The sequence below is a fragment of the Malaclemys terrapin genome, chromosome 1 (genome assembly GCF_027887155.1).
Source record: "Malaclemys terrapin pileata isolate rMalTer1 chromosome 1, rMalTer1.hap1, whole genome shotgun sequence".
NCBI lineage: Eukaryota > Metazoa > Chordata > Testudines > Emydidae > Malaclemys > Malaclemys terrapin.
This window is the reverse complement of record NC_071505.1, coordinates 148,980,010-148,996,655: the sequence shown is the minus strand read 5'-3', so window position 1 is coordinate 148,996,655 and position 16,646 is coordinate 148,980,010. Positions and strand designations below refer to the sequence as shown.

Here is a 16,646-nt window from a genome sequence, read left to right as displayed (position 1 = left end):
GTGCCGGGGCTCAGCCCTGGCACAAATTAAGCACTGGTTATGACCTCTTGACAAGCACACACTTTGCACATGCACTGTAAATGTTTAATGACTAAAGTCCCAGTGCTACTCCCACTGAAGTCAACTCCCATTGACCTCAGTGGTGCAGGATCAAGGCCTAAATTAGGAAGGTGCAGCGCGATGGAAGGCTGAGCTGTGCATGTATGCATGGCCAATCTAGCTGCCTATTGAAATTTACTGAGGGCACACATTGAGTGAGCAGGGCTCCTCACCTCATTCATTACTCACCTACAGCTTGACTCCTATTGATTTCAATAGGCTTTGCATCAGGCACCTTCTACGGTGTTTAAAGCAATACCCCCAACAAGCCCTTCACTCATTCCTGGTGAAATTCCCTCCCATGTAGGGGGCCAGGCCAGCACCACTGAGCTCCACTTAAGTCCTGAAAAAAGCGGGTAAGTAGAGCACTGGTTTTGTGCTGGCCCTCTGCACCTCACTGCTCCACCAGGACAACTCGACTGAGCCACACTCGGATGGCTCTAGGCACCAGTGCACCAAGCGCATGCCTGGGGTGCCAAGCCGCGGGGGGCAGCCTGCCGATCGCCGTGAGGGTGGCAGTCAGGCTGCTTTCGGCAGCATGCCTGCAGGAGGTCCGCCGATTCTATGGTTTCGGCGGCAATTCAGTGGCGGGTACGCCAAAGCCGCAGGACCGGGGACCTCCCGCAGGCATGCCGCCGAAGGCAACCTCACTGCTGTGCTTGGGGCGGCAAAATACATAGAGCCACCCCTGGCCACACTAAGTATGAGTGAGTGGAGCACTCAGATTTGGTACCATTTTGCACTCACTTGGCATAGGGAGAAGTGATACAATGGGGAATCAGCAGGCCTGGCTCCAGGGTTTTTGTCGCCCCAAGCGGTGGGCGGGGAGGGAGAGGGGGGGGGAAAGGCGCGATCGCAATTGTGATTGGCGGCACTCTGGCGGCAGCTCCACCGCGCCGCTTTCTTCTTCGGCGGGAATTTGGCGGCAGGTGCTTCCCTCTGAGAGGGACCCACCACCGAATTGCCGCGAACAGCCTGACATGCCGCCCCTTCCCCTTGGCCGCCCCAAGCACCTGCTTGCTGGGCTGGTGCCTGGAGCCGGCCCTGGGAATCAGGCTCAATTTCTGGAGTGCTATCAAAAGCCACGATTATATTTGCCTAAGTATTTCCTTAAGGATGCCATGGATTCAGTTGCTCAGAACTTTCTAAAACTTTGGCTGAAATTTTCCAGGTGTGGTCTCTTCCCCTAAGGTATTTTTTTTTTATGTGAACAAAGCCATCCAGACAGTTTGGAGTATGAAGAGACTGAAGAAAAATCATGTTTTCCTATTTAAAAGGGAATTCTTGCAACTCTCTTTGGAATAGCTTTTGTGCTGAAATGGCTGGGTGAAGAAAGGTGCAGTTTGCCCAGGTAATAACCTTTCCTGATGGGGGCTGGCTTTGAGCCTTCCACTGAAAGTTGGGTTTGTTTTGTCCAGGAGGATGTGGAAATTACGGTTCATGCATGCGCAGTCATCGGGGAGTGATTGTTTAGCACTTCTTACCAATGGTTTGCATGAGGGAATGCCGCAGGGCCAATGCCTGTGTGGTTAACATACAGACATAATGTGCAGAGAAGAAATACCTAATCCACTGCACAGTGTGTAGAAAAAGCCCAGTGCAGTAACAGGCTCACTGAGGAACCCTTACTCACAATGAGTAGTGCCTCACTACATTAATAAGCTCTTTGAGCCAAATCCTCAGCTGATAAATCCACATCATTACTAATGGAGCTATGCTGATCGACACCAACGGAGGACCTGGCCCATTAGATACAGCGGGACTGCTCATGGAGCAAGGTACTATTCAGTGTGAGTAAAGATCTCAGGATCTGACCCAGAAGGTGGCAGAGCTCCCCAACCCTGTCTCACCCAGCACTCGGGCCTATCCAGATGCCAACTGTAACTTGATTTCAATGGGAGTTTTGAGTGTGCAAGCATTGCTGTATCACAGCCGCTAACTGCATCCTCCCAAGTTATTTTTTGTTGCTTCCCAGTCTCTCCTTTCCTCTGCTCAGGAAAATGAGGTCAATTTCTAGCAGAAGGGAAACATGCCTGAGCTGTCACTTAAGTGCAGCTGAATGAGGTGTGGGGGCAGCCCCAGCTAAAGCCTTGTTTCTAAATAAATGAAATGTGTAGCCTCTCTATGGTCAGCTGAGAGGGAGAAGTCTATTTCAGAACTGATAGCAGGTGCTACTAAGCTTTTTCCATTTTCCAGCTCTGCAACCTCAGGAACCTCTTTAATCCAGATCTGCAGCCAAGCTCCACTCACTAGCAGTGAGAATCACACCCAGTGTTTTGGATTCATTTTCAGGCAGAATTTTCCTTTTTAAGTCTCTCTCTTTGTGGTCCCATGCTTGTTTCAATAAGACATTTGTAAATCTCATTCTCACTTTTCAAAATATGCAGTCATTTTAAGGGGTGCTTAATGCCAAGAATTTAGGCTCTATTTTTAATGCGGGGAAGGGGAAATAAATATCAGAAGAAAACTAATATAATCAGAAATGCTGTGGTGGATTTTCTTATTGTACATGAAAATGTTCTTCATTTGAGCTAAATATTCCCTCTGGCAGAGCTGAAATGCTAAACATTGAACTAGTGCATGAAAATCTGAGAGTGAAACTGACTAGAAACACAACCTGAAAATGACCTGTAAGCTCAGTGAAGTGCAAAATGTAAATCAACAGCATAAAGAATGTTAGCTCAGGTAAATGACTGCAGTTACTATGCTCCAAGGTGTCAGTCATAATAATATAGCAGGGAAACTTTAGAAGCTATAGATGTGTATATACATAGAATTTAAATTCTATGTATATCTACAGATATTAAACATAGATATTATTTTTGTCTTGATGGGGGTTTCTTTGAATTGTCATGGTTTGGGAAAAACACACACAGGTCCCATTCCAACTGCTTTCTGATTACTGCTATCTTGCTGAAACACTGTCAATTAGAGTTTGAAATGGGTTGACTCAGCGCAGTGCCTACCAAAGACAAAATTGGTTTCAGTCACTGCTGTTTTTCTTCCAAAAATACAACCCCCCCTAATCTCCTTTTTCCCCCTTCACACATATTAAGTAGAGAGTATTCTCAGATAGGCGTTTAGCTGATTTTTAATGACAGAAACCTCATTTGCAAATTCGTTAGAAACTCTTTAGTAAAGCAGCCTTGTAAAACAGATGATTAATATTGGTAAGCTCCTCATTTGCATATTAATTAGTCTCAGTACTCAACTAATTAAAACTGTTTGTAGACTTTCTGAATTCCAGATTGTTGCTACTGCTGCTGTGTAAGTGCATTTAGCACAGCTAATGCAGGCCACTGATCTCACCACCCAGCCATCCTAAGCAGCGGTAGCAACATTCAAAGTACTTGAAGCTATAAAGGAGGCACTTGCAGAATTTACTTTGAGAGCCCCAGACTAATGTTTGAAAGGGCAGGGTGTAATAACTAAGCACTACTCTCGATTGCTCTGTGATGTTCTCTGGTAGCAAGACTGTGGCCAATTCAGAGGACACAAGCATGCATGGGAGGAGATGAGATGAGCTACTCGTTGACTCACCGCGTTGGTAATATTTGTCTTTTCTAGAACAGCATGTTCAAATCCCAGTAAAATCAGCTCAGCCGGTCATCTTCTCCAGACAGATCATCTGAGATGAATTCTGATCTCATTTACACTGGTGGGACTCTCTGCAGTTACTCCTCCCCTAACATGGAGAATCAGGACGGTTGAGTCCAAAGACAGTTCAGTCAGTGAGTGTTGCACTTTTGGATGAGACTTTACATACTGAATCCCTGTATGCTCTTCACGGATGTTAAAGATCCCAGGACACTTTGTTAGCATAGGGGCTGTTCCTGTTAACTTTCCTCTTCTGGTTCTGGCTGTGTGGATGCAATGCAGTGGCGGCATGATGCCTGCATTTATTCCTTTAGTTCTGACATGCCACTTTAGTGCTCAGAGATTGAACAGTTTCAGAACTCTTAGAATAACAAAGCCCATTCATAACATAGAGCCAGCCAGCTCTGCAGCTCCTCCCACTGTGACAAGGACCCGCCTCTTCACCTCTTTTTTTCTGCTGATGACATGCAGCTTCCTCCCCTTACATACTGGCCCACAGGCACCTACCCATCTGTTTTTCAGACAGCACAGCTGCTAATGGCAGACCAGCTGGCTAGCAATTCTTCTGTGTCTTCCTGCCTACTCTCCTAGCTCCTCCTGCTGCTCTGGCTTCTTCTGGGCCTGCTTCCTGGCTCCCTTTTTTCTGCCTCTTCCCTTCCCATGCCTCTATTTACCCCGCCCACCGCCAGCTGCTATTGGGTTCCTCTGTAGCATCCCTGTTGCAGTAGAGGAATCAGATGAAATAAACATACGTAAAGGAGATTCTTCAATGAAGCTGCTGGACATAGACAGACCCTGTGGTTCTCTCTGGCTCTCTAGCTCCTGCACTAACACAGCCTGTGCTCTTTAGTGTTGCCAACAGGATTTCCTTAAACCTGGTTTGGACTCAGCAGTCATGGATGGGACCATAGGTGCCGACTCTGTGGGTGCTCTGGGGCTAGAGCACCCACGGGGAAAAATCGGTGGGTGCTCTGCACCCACTGGCAGCTCCCCAACCCGCCCCAGCTCACCTCCACTCCCGCTCCATCGCCTCCCCTGAGTGCACTGCTGAGTCCTGCTTCTCCCCCTCCCTCCCTCCCTCCCTCCCAGCGCTTGCGCCGTAAAACAGCTGCGGTGGGAGGGAGGAGAGGAGGAACGCGGTGGTCTCGGGGAAGAGGCAGGGGTCCAATAGAGGCAGGGAGGGGGCAGAGTTGGGATGGGAGCAGGGGGGGCACAAGCACCCACCGGTGCCAAGGAAAGTTGGCGCCTGTGGATGGGACCGCTGACTACTCTATTTCCCCTCCTTCACTCCTGTAGAAATTCAGAAATTGAGAGGGTAAGTGCTTTGGAATAAAAGGTTCTCTGAATATACATTTGTTTACTCAAAATACTTTGCACAGCAATGACAAATGGAATTCCTGCACACACACACAATGCAAATGGTCTTTCATTGCGCCAAGTGCCCATAGCAGTTTGACACATTTTCTCATGCTCCATTATTCTCACCAGGCCAGGTCGCCGTGCCATATGTTGACCTGTCCTGAACATGTGCCCATGTTGGCTGTGCATCCAGCCTGGCTAGACTCTACTCTGATTCAAAAGCTGCTTGTTTTGACAGAGTTGGAGACTGGAATTCTGGATCAAAACCTCCAGGGCATTAGGGCAGCATTGCACAATTCCACCAGCACCGAGCAGCCCTAATCTTAACTGGAAGATTAACTGGTGTGAGGTGATTGTTGTGGCATGGAGTGTAGCTGAGGCAACTCCTAAATCACACCCATCCCTACAGCTGCTGTAAGGAGTATGGCTGCAGAAAAGAGGGTATGTCCAAGGTATACCTGTGCTCAGCAATCCTTGACTGCCATATTGGCCCCTTTAGGCTTTAATGTAGCCTTTAGGCCAGGGGTCGGCAACGTTTGGCACGCAGCTTGCCAGGGTAAGCACCCTGGTGGGCCGGGCCAGTTTTATTTACCTGCTGATGCGGCAGGTTCGGCCGATCGCGGCCCCCACTGGCCGCGGTTCGCTGGCCCAGGCCAATAGGGGCGGCGGGAAGCAGCACGGGCGAGCGATGTGCTGGCCACGGCTTCTCGCCACCCCCATTGGCCCGGGACGGCGAACCGTGGCCAGCGGGGGCCGCGATCGGCCAAACCTGCCACGTCAGCAGGTAAATAAAACTGGCTCGGCCTGCCAGGGTGCTTACCCTAGCGAGCCGCGTGCCAAACATTGCCGACCCCTGCTTTAGGCTGATTCATATACTGTGTGCTGGGTAATAACATGAGAAGACTCCATATTTCTAAAACAAAACTGGCTCTTTGTTAAGAGAACTATTTACAGAAGTGCTGCAACTGCCACTAGCATTTTAGCAACGTGCACCCAGACTAACCTTCTCCAAACTGTTCCCTCCAGCAGCCAGTCTCCTCCCTCCGAGTGCCATACAATTTTTGTTGTCATGTCTTTGTGCAAGTGTTTGCTGACTTCCTGGGGCCAGAGGTTACCAGTACAATGCCCCCATTAGAACACCCCCACTAGCACATAGCCCACGGCCAGCCCATGAAGCCTGTTAGGCCTCATATTCTATGAAGTGTGCAGGTCTTCCAACCAGTCTCCTGCTTCTTTTTTCTGTTATTGCTATTGGTGGGGAACTTGCTTCCACCCTGATGCTGTCTCCATTCAATTGAGTGGCATCCTGTTGGTCCTCTGGGTTGTTCATATACCTCATTTCTTCCGACTCTCCTACGTCAGACCAGCTGATGGATGTGGTTCTTTTTAAGTCCTCCAGATCCTGGCCTTAGCCCCATGTATCCAGGTATCCTAGTTGTCTGCTGCTACTCCATAGTTGTTGTTGGTTTCATCTCCACCACTGTCCTGAGTCTATAGCTACCTCATACAACCCGTGTCCCACTGCAGCTTGGACTGTTGCCTTTTGTCATTGCTTTATGTGGCTAGGATAGGAACTGGTAAGAGAGAGTGAGGCTGATGTTGCGCAACTCTCCCTCACTTTAATCCAATTCACGCACAAGTCTCGACATCATATCATATATCACATCATATCAAGTCCTGTGGCGATGGGAGAGCGACGAAGCAGCAGGTGTGGATACACTAGGAGCTGTAGCCGCGGACCTGCACATAGGCAGCTCAGGCATAATGGTCGTTCCTCACTGACTGAAGCAGCAGTGGAGCTCGGCATCTTCTTGAGCGACTGAGCAGCCCTATTCAGGATTGCACTGCTCACCTCCGTAGAATGAGGAGGGGGCTAGAAAAGGTGCCCTAAACATTGCCTGCTTCACCTTACCCTGGCCAGCATACCGCGGCTGGCGGGGTCCCATAAAAGCGGTCGAACAAAAACAAAACTTAGAGTGACACCGATCACTATTGGCACATGGAATGTGCGCACGTTACTGGACAACATCACGGCAGACAGACCGGAGAGAAGAACAGCACTTGTCGCTAGAGAGCTCGCACGCTACAACATTGACATTGCAGCCCTTAGCGAAACTCGCCTTGCTAATGAAGGACAGCTATCCAAGTCAGGCGGTGGCTATACATTCTTCTGGAGTGGCTGCAGCAGTGATGAGCGTTGCGAATCTGGAGCTGGCTTTGCCATCAAGAATCATCTTGTTCGGAAACTTGTCAGTTCCCCCAAGGGTATGAATGACCGGCTCATGACAATGCAGCTTCTGCTTCAAAAAGGAAAACAAGCTACTTTGATCAGCGCATATGCTCCTACAATGACCAACCCAGAGGATGTGAAGGATAAATTCTATGAAGAACTAGATACTCTGCTATTGTCAGTGCACCGCACAGAAAGCTGATTCTGCTTGGCGATTTTAACGCAAGAGTCGTATGCGATGCCGCAGCCTGGGAAGGAGTCATCAGGAAAAATGGAGTGGGATAGTGTAACAGCAATGGTCTGTTACTGCTGAAAACGTGTGCAGCACATGACCTTCTGATCAGCAATACGGTCTTCCACCTTCCTACCCGTAACAGGACTTCATGGATGCATCCCCGTTCCAAGCACTGGCATTTGATTGATTATGTCATCATCAGGAGAAGGGACAGACAGGATGTCAGGGTTACAAAAGCTATGTGTGGCGCTGACTGTTGGACGGATCATAAGTTCATAGTATCCAAAATGAAGCTCCGTATCATGCCGAAGAGACGACCACAAGGCTGTAAGGCTCTCAAAAGGATCAACGTGTCGAAGCTGAAGAACAGCCGCATCACTGAAAATCTAGCGGAAGACCTAGGGAATGAGCTTGCTGATCTTCGTATTGAGGATGACGCTGAGAAAGACTGGGAGCGATTCCGCAACACTGTCCATACAGCTGCATCGAAGGTATTGGGGCCCTCCACATGCAGGCAGCAAGACTGGTTTGACAAAAATGATGCAGAAATCCAGGTCTTACTTGCTGAGAAGCACCGCCTGCATCGTGCATATCAAAACGATCCATCCTCGGCGGCAAAGAAGACCGCCTTTATCAACGCTCGCAGAACAGTACAGAACTGATTGCGCAAAATGCGGGACTTGTGGCTGAGCGCCAAAGCAGATGAAATACAGGCATATGCGGACAGGAACGACTATAAGCAGTTTTATGAAGCCCTTAACACACACTATGGTCCACAATCTTCTGGGAGCTTTCCCCTCCTGAACTCTGATGGTACTGTGCTCCTTACAGAGAAGACACAGATTCTCCAGAGATGGGCTGAATACTTTGAAGCAATTCTCAATCGCCCCTCAGTCATCAATGATGAGGTCATTGACAAGATGCCCCAGGTTGCAGTCAGTGACTCCATGGATGCTTCACCAGAAGAGGATGAAATGAAGAAAGCTATCAATCAGCTGTCAAGTGGCAAAGCCCCAGGGTCAGATGCCATACCAGCAGAGGTGTACAAAGTCGGTGGACCTGTGCTGCTACAGAAACTCACTGAGCTGTTTCAGTCCTTCTGGAAGCAGGGAACCATTCCACAGGAATTTAGAGACGCATCCATCTTGCACCTCTATAAGAGGAAGGGCAATCGCCAGGTATGCAACAATCACCGTGGAGTCTCCCCGCTTTCTACAGCGGGGAAAGTTCTTGCACAGGTTCTGTTGAACCGATTGATCACTCACCTGGAGAAGGGCTTACTGCCAGAATCACAGTGTGGCTTCCGCAAGGGACGTGGGACTATTGACATGATCTTCGCTGTGTGTCAGCTACAGGAGAAATGTCAAGAGCAGAATCGTGAACTCTACACAACTTTTGTGGACCTCACGAAAGCATTTGACTCTGTCAGTCGCCAGGGCCTGTGGAGGATCATGTCGAAATTTGGCTGTCCAGACAAATTTATACGAATGGTACGTCAATTTCATCACGGTACGATGGCTCGTGTCCTGGATGATGGTGAAACATCTGAGGCCTTCCCAGTCACCAACAGCGTCAAGCAAGGGTGTGTTTTAGCACCCACTTTGTTCAGCATGATATTCTCTGCCACTTTGACTGATGCCTTTCAACACTGCACTGAAGGAGTAGGCCTGAAGTATAGAACTGATGGGAAACTATTCAATCTGAGGCGACTGCGTGTCATCACCAAGGTGAAGGAAACTGTACTTCGAGACTTTCTCTTTGCCGATGATTGTGCTCTGAATGCTAGTACAGAGCCAGAAATGCAAGCCAGTATGGACAAGTTTTCAACTGCATGCAATAACTTCGGTCTCATCATTAACATCAAGAAGATCGAGGTCATGCACCAGCCAGCTCCCCATGCTCCGTACTCAGAACTGTCCATCACTGTAAATGGACAGAGACTTCAGATAGTGGACCACTTCACGTACCTGGGCAGTACCCTTTCCCGAGCAGTGTCAATCGATGATGAAGTAAACTGCAGAATTGCTAAAGCCAGCTCTGCATTTGGCCGATTGCGCTTCAACGTTTGGGAATGACGAGGGATCACCCTACCAATGAAGCTGAAGGTCACTGAGCAGTGGTGCTTCCAACTCTGCTGTACGCCTGCGAGACGTGGACTGTCTATCGGAGTCATGCACGAAGGCTCAATCACTTCCACATTTCCTGTCTGCGAAAGCTTCTAAAAATCAGATGGCAGGACAAAGTGCCCGATACTGATGTCCTTACTAGAGCCAGTCTGCCGTCAGTTCACACATTGCTGATGAGAGCCCAGAACAGGTGGGCCGGATATTTGTGAGAATGTCAGATGAATGCATTCCTAAACAGCTCTTCTACGGAGAACTCACTCAGGGAAAGCGCTCCCATGGAGGACAAATAAGCGATTCAAGGACACGCTGAAGACCTCTTTGAAGTCCTTCGAGATCAACACTGCCACATGGGAAACCTTCGCACTGAACCGTCCAGCATGGCACAGCCTCATTCACACAGGCAGTAATACCTCTGAGGCGAGGCGTATTGCTGAGGCTGAAAAAAAGCATGAGCTGCGCAAATCCAGAGCTGCTCGTACATCATCGACCGTGCCATTACATGTCTGCCCGACGTCTGACAGGACGTTCCACGCCCGAATCGGACTGATCAGTCATCTTTGGATGCACAAAGCCCGGTCATCGAAAAAATGAGTTGTTGAGGTCTTCATTGATAACGATGGACAAACATCATGTGGCTATTCAACACTTGGACCCAGACCTGCTCCCCTGTCCAGAGTGGCCTCAGGTGTAGTAAGCTGCCTACTTAGTTTGGCATCCTCTTAACTGCTTCTGTCCATTGTTCCCCCACTGGACTGCAACAAACTACAGAATCAGAGGACCTTGAATGCTTATGGATTAAAGTTCTAACTGATGTGCATCTGATACAGATCACCACATCTCATTAGAGAACACGCTCCTGACACGTGTGTCCATAATGTGTAAGGATTAGAGGCTAAAATTAGACACAATGTCAATCAACATGGTTTCATGGAAGATAGGTCTTGTCATATAAACCTTTTTTTCTTTTTTTTGACAAGATTACGGTCTAGTAAGTTGAAGATAACTGTGTCGCTATAAAGCAACAGAGAGTCCTGTGGCACCTTTAAGACTAACAGTCTGTGTCGATATAGTATACTTGCATTTCTCCCAGGCAACTGACTTTGTACCACATAACATTTTATTTAAAACCTTGTATTACAGGGAACTTGCATTATATGAAAATATTTGCAGGGGTGCTGCAAGTGGAGCTAACATTCAAGCCCTGTGCAGACAGACTGATTTCCTTGTACCTCCTCCAACCTCCATGCCAGTTGCTGCAGAAGCTGCTCCAATTTACACCAAGGGACAGGTCCCGTGTACAGCTGGCCCAATGCAAAAGCAGATTAAAGCCACCTTTGTGATTCTCACAATCTTCTGACCCAAGCGTTCCTCACCTGGGCCGCAGGAGCTGACCCTCTGAAATCAACGAAAATCCTTAATGCTGTTCATTTGAACCTCAGTTCCCAGAATGTACTTCCTGCTCACGGCTCTTTCTTATCAGCATTAGAAAGAATGTGTGCTCTGGGAACAGAGTTATGAGCTTTAATTTTGGAGGATGTTCCCCAGTGTTTCCCTAGAGCCTGATTCTCCTCTCACTTACACCAGTGTAAATCAGAAGTAAATCCATGGAATTCAATGGAGTTCCACTAGTATGAGTGAGAGGAAAATCAAGCACTCAAACCTGAATTTTCAGAACTGTTCACTAACTTTGTGTGCCCTGACTTCTGGGTGCCCAGCCCGGAGGTACTTTGTATTTGATTTTCAGAGTGACTTAGGCCCTATGGCTCCCGCTGACTTCAGCTGAAATTCTGGGTGCTCAGCATGACCCAGAACAAGGCCCAGTAGCTCTCAGGTTGGGCACCCAAAACTGCAGCCATGTAAACTCACTGGACCCTTCTGCATGATCCCAATGGCCTGATTGCCCACTACCTTGCACTTGTTTCATCATTTACACCCTTGCCAAGTGAGTGCAAAGTGCTCAGTGTCCATTCAAGGGAAGAAGTTGCATGGCACAGGGCACTGGGAGATGGAGACTTTCATCTCTACATTGTGGCTCAGCAACACCCCAGGTCTGTGATAACTAAAAGTCATTACCATCTGATCACTGTTCTCTGGCCCCTGTATGAAATGAGTCTAGTCTAGGCTTTAGTCTAGTTCCTAGTGGATAGCTGTCCATGTGAACAGAAACCAGCACAACTACTGCATGATTGTCAGCAAACTCGGCTGAAAGGTCAAGGACTGAGTGGGCCATGAGGACTGAACTCCCCTCTAGCCACCAGAGATGTCACCTCAAGGTGAATATTATGGCACATTGTTATGGCAGGGAGTAAAGAAGAGCTGGCTGAATAACTCATGAATAATATCCATGGTGAAATCTGGCAATTCCTGGGTAATTATGTGGGAATAAATGTTTCCATTCTTCATGCAACCCTGGTGTGATGGAAGTTTGGGAGGCAGCTCTGGAGAAACAGAGAACTTGACTTTCTAGGCCTGTCATTCTGATACCTATTGCTGCATGAAGTACAGCACTACAAGCCTGCAGACAAAAAAGTGGACTAAGCAATTCTCTGCATGTGGCTCAGACCCTGTAGTCCAGAAAGAAAAACAGATGATGCTCACGGCTGGTACAAGCTACACATCATTCCAATTCAGGGACTGCTATCTTTGTCATTATTTGATAGGCATCATTACAGGGTATATTTCAAAGAGGTGTTATATCTTGTATAGAGGTGAGTGCCTTTGTTTGAATACTTCTTCCTGCTGCCTGGCAAGAGAAATATGTTTGGATGCATAAAGAATTTTGATAATTGAAATGCAGCATGTTAATACACTGATCAAAGCAATGAACATTTCCAGGGTAGGTCACATCTGTTCACCAGGGAAGGATCTTGCCAAGATGTAAACTTTTAATGCCTTGTCTATACAAAGGGACTTTTGTAGGATTTCCCACCATTGCTAGGTCTGGCTCCACCAGAGTTAGCAATCTCTGGAACCTTAGTATAGGTGAGCTATTGGCTGCTGAACTTTACCTATTAAGCACTGTATCAATAAGGCCTATGCAGAGCCAAGTTAGACCAACTGGTGTTTAAGGGTACATCTACACAGCAAATTAAGGTGTAACTGTAGTGTGGATAGGAAGGTAACAACAGTAGGGAATATATGGCAGCATGGGCTTCAACACGGACTAACAGCCCTAGAGAGAGCCTGCCAGGGACTCTGGGTACATACTCAAGCGGCTAGCCTGCACCGAAGTGCATTGTCACTACTACAGTATTACTACTTGTGCTAGCTAGATTAAAGATAGCATGGTTATGCTTGCCTGTACTTCCATCATACTTTCATTTGTAGTGAAGACCTATCCTAAAAAGCCATCAGCCTCTTTGCACTATGGTTTCTGGTGCTGCTGTCACCAGTGGAAATAAATGAGTGGTAGCAGCTTAGACGAGGCTAAAGAGGGACCATGATTTTGTGGTTAATACACATGACTAGACATTAGTGAGTGCTGGGTACATTTGCTGGCTATGTTTCTGATTCATTAGATGGTCTGGGACAGGTCACTTAAGGACTGATCCTGCACTAAAGAAGACATTTTGCCATTGAATTCACTGAGTGCAGGATCAAGCCCTTAATCCTTCTTGATGTCTCACTTCCCCATGCTGAACAATAAGGAGAATACTGCTCATAGATGCACTCTGCTGCGGGGGGCTGTATTTAGGATGAAATGTAAAACAAAGGTCCTGATCTCGTGTGGTCATTAAAACTCCTCTCTGGCACTTTTCAGAAGAGTAGGAGTGTTTACCCCAATGTCCTGGTGTAGCTACATTTTGCCTACCAAGAAAGTGCTTTGGGATCTTCAGGGAGGAAAGATGCTCTATGGGAATTGATACGTTATGGTCAGAATAAAGCTCAGCAATATATATTATGTATCCACTGTTTTATTAGAAAATGGAGCAGATCTTGAGGGCCTTACTTAATTTATACTCAGCCCTTATTCAGGCAAAATTCCATTGAGAAACGACTGAGTAAAAACCAAGGAAGGTGCTCAGGATATGACCCTTTAATAATACGTAGCACTTTGACAGTGTTTTATACCCAAAGACCCCAAAGCTTTTTAACAGCCTGATCCAAAGCCCATTGAAATCAAGGCAACTGAAGTCTTGTCATTAATTTCAATGGGCTCTAAAACATGAGTGTAGGAAGCCTCTCAAAACTCCTGGAGGCAGGCAAATATTATTAATCTCATTTTCTGGCTGGGGAAACTGAGGCACAAAGGTGCAATGACTTGCTAGGGACTCTGAGTTTGCTGCTAAGTACATACAGTATTAATAAATGACAGTTAACTTGTTGACTAATAAAAACCCTCTCACTAAATCAATGTGAAATGTGCTACACCTTATAGCTAAACATCAGATAAAGAGCCCATAGGAGAAACTTTTCAATTTAAAAAACAAAGAAACAAAAACTGATTTGGTTGTACATGAATTAAGCATTGACTTATTTTAAGTGAATCCAAAGAGTTCTTCTGACTATTCTCCCTTTCCCTTCCCTCCTTCCATGTCTGTGTAGCTGTTATGCTTTATTCACAGATAATTGGAAATAGAATGTAAACTCACTGACTGACTCCAACTGAAACTCAGAAGAAATCCGTGACTAATGAGCGTTTATTTAAAGAAGTCTTGCTTTTCTGTGATGAGGATGGGTGGCAGGTGCACACTGCCCGAAGTCAGCAAAAGAGAATGGAAATCTCTTCTGGATTCAATCAAAAACACCTTTGAACTTGGAGAAGGTTTGAAATCCAGGAACTGAATTCCCCAGCTGCTCCCTATGTCTGTATTGGGCTGAACCAAACACCCAGATGTGAATACTGTAGACTTCAAGGGCATTCAAAATCTGGATGTTGATCTGAATTTTGCTGCTTGAGGCCATCTCTAAATAATAGGAATATACCTTCCTTTATCTATCCATCTGTGTAGACTTTTACACCATATTAATCATCTGTTAGCTATCTCTGTCATAGAATCATAGAAATATCAGGATTGGAAGGGACCTCAGGTAGTCACCTAGTCCAACCCCCTGCTCAAAGCAGGACCAATCCACAGACAGATTTTTGCCCCAGATCCCTAAGTGGCCCCCTCAAGGATTGAATTCACAACCCTGGGTTTAGCAGGCCAATGCTCAAACCACTAAGCTATCCCTCCCCTTGCCATCTGCTATGATTTATGATTTAACTTTGTAAGAGAGTTGGCATACTGTTAATAGAATATGCTGTCTAAAATAAAGTTGCATTGTACAGTATTGTGGTTTTTGTCTCATCACTTCCAGGCTGTTTTCCATGCACAAGGGGCAAACATTTAAAGCTGTGGCTTCAATAGCGTTTCCCACAAAGTCTCCCACTATTTTACTTTCCATGGTGCAGCTTCAGTGGTGAACGCACTAGTGTAGACTGCTGATAGTTTTACCACTGTGTTCTCTAATCCTGCTCAGAGCAGGTCTAGATGATTTGTTGACAAAAAAACCCATCCATCCCTTATCTACACTAGTGCTCCCACCATTGCTTGTACTGATAGAACAGTGAAACAATATTCCTCTCAAAATATACTTAGTCTAATGTCAACGAGGCCTAAAAGTCTGAATGCACTTTTATTGTTGATCCCGAAAAAAATAACAAAACAGAAAAGAACAGGAGAAAAGTCTCCTACAGAGAGCATGGTGTGTGTGTCTCTGCTAGAACATGCTGCAGGAACTCTGCCTCACAAAATAGCAGTTGCACTGCAGGCAGCAGACTCCTTGCAATCTAATAGTGCAGTACATATAAATAAATAACACAACTCAGTCAGTTTCCTGTGATCTTTGTATTCAGTAAAGCAAACATGTAAAATAAATCTGAGACCATCTTAAATGGGAAAGTCCTTGTTTAGGCAATCAATCTATCACTAAAGGGACACTGTCAAATCCTGTTCGGATTTACTACTGACATCATGGATTATTAAACCCAACATTTTTTTTAGGGATCTAGGTCCTGGTTCTCCTCTCACTTACTCACTTTGCACCAGTGTAACTCCATGGGTCAGATCCTCAATCCCTGCTTTATGCTGTTTAGGCTCTACACCACCTATACTGGTGCCCCTGGCTGTTGGAGGGGATCTGACCAGAGCATGTTGAGCTCTGGCAATTCCTGACCAGTGAAATGGGATTATTTTTGCTGTTCTTCTCTAAACACCCTCCAATTTGTCAATATCTTTCTGACAATGCGGTGCCCTGTACTGACTGCAGTATTTCAGCTATGATCACAGCAGAGCCATATACAGAAGGATTATTATTTCCACACTTTGCTTTGGCAGTATATGTATATTGTTTTGCTACTCTGATGCAATCAGTTAACTCATGGTCACTGGCTCCACGTTTCCCTACTATTTTTACATTCTCACCCAGTTCTTCCCCATGGGAAAGCATGGGAGCCAGGATGAATCTCTGATTAAAATCGCTACTCACCAGATCATAAAATGGTCTGTGAGGAAACAAGCAGGTTAACATCTGCCAATAAACTGAGCTCTTCTGCAGTCACTGCTAGGTCAGGGGAGTAACCCAGCCACAGTGAACTCTGTGGCATCTCTTCACCTTCTGCTTTCCTGGGTATGCCTTCATCCCTACAATCCTTTGTACCCTCAGCACAATTCACTCCAATAACTGCAGTCATTAAAGGCGTCTGACATACACTCTCAGACTTATGCAGACTCCTCTTTTCTCTGTGCCTCAGGTGTCAAGGCCAATGAACCAGTCATAAATGCCAAATCCTCTTAGAATATCATGCACTGAAGTCAGACCCAATGGCAAATCTATGACATAGTCAGTAGCAAGGCATATTAATATTGTTGAAGCCTGAAGGTGCACTCATACCATCAAAACTCAATGGAGCTCTTATCATCCTATGGCTGTTCAGTGACCTATATGAAATTAGTTAGCAGTGTTACACTAGTTCCTAATAGATATTAAATATTTCCATGTCATAAAAAAGCCACCA

The 16,646-nt window shown here is 46.5% G+C and overlaps 1 long non-coding RNA gene across 1 annotated transcript in view; it reads left to right on the top strand.

Annotated features, from left to right (window-relative positions):
* LOC128845111 (uncharacterized) overlaps positions 1-14,920 on the top strand; it is a 103,480-nt gene extending 88,560 nt beyond the window's left edge. The window contains exon 2 of the long non-coding RNA XR_008446621.1: positions 14,192-14,920. This is a non-coding gene — a long non-coding RNA (uncharacterized LOC128845111). The remainder of the gene's footprint in view (positions 1-14,191) is intronic.
* The last annotated feature ends 1,726 nt before the right edge of the window (positions 14,921-16,646 follow it).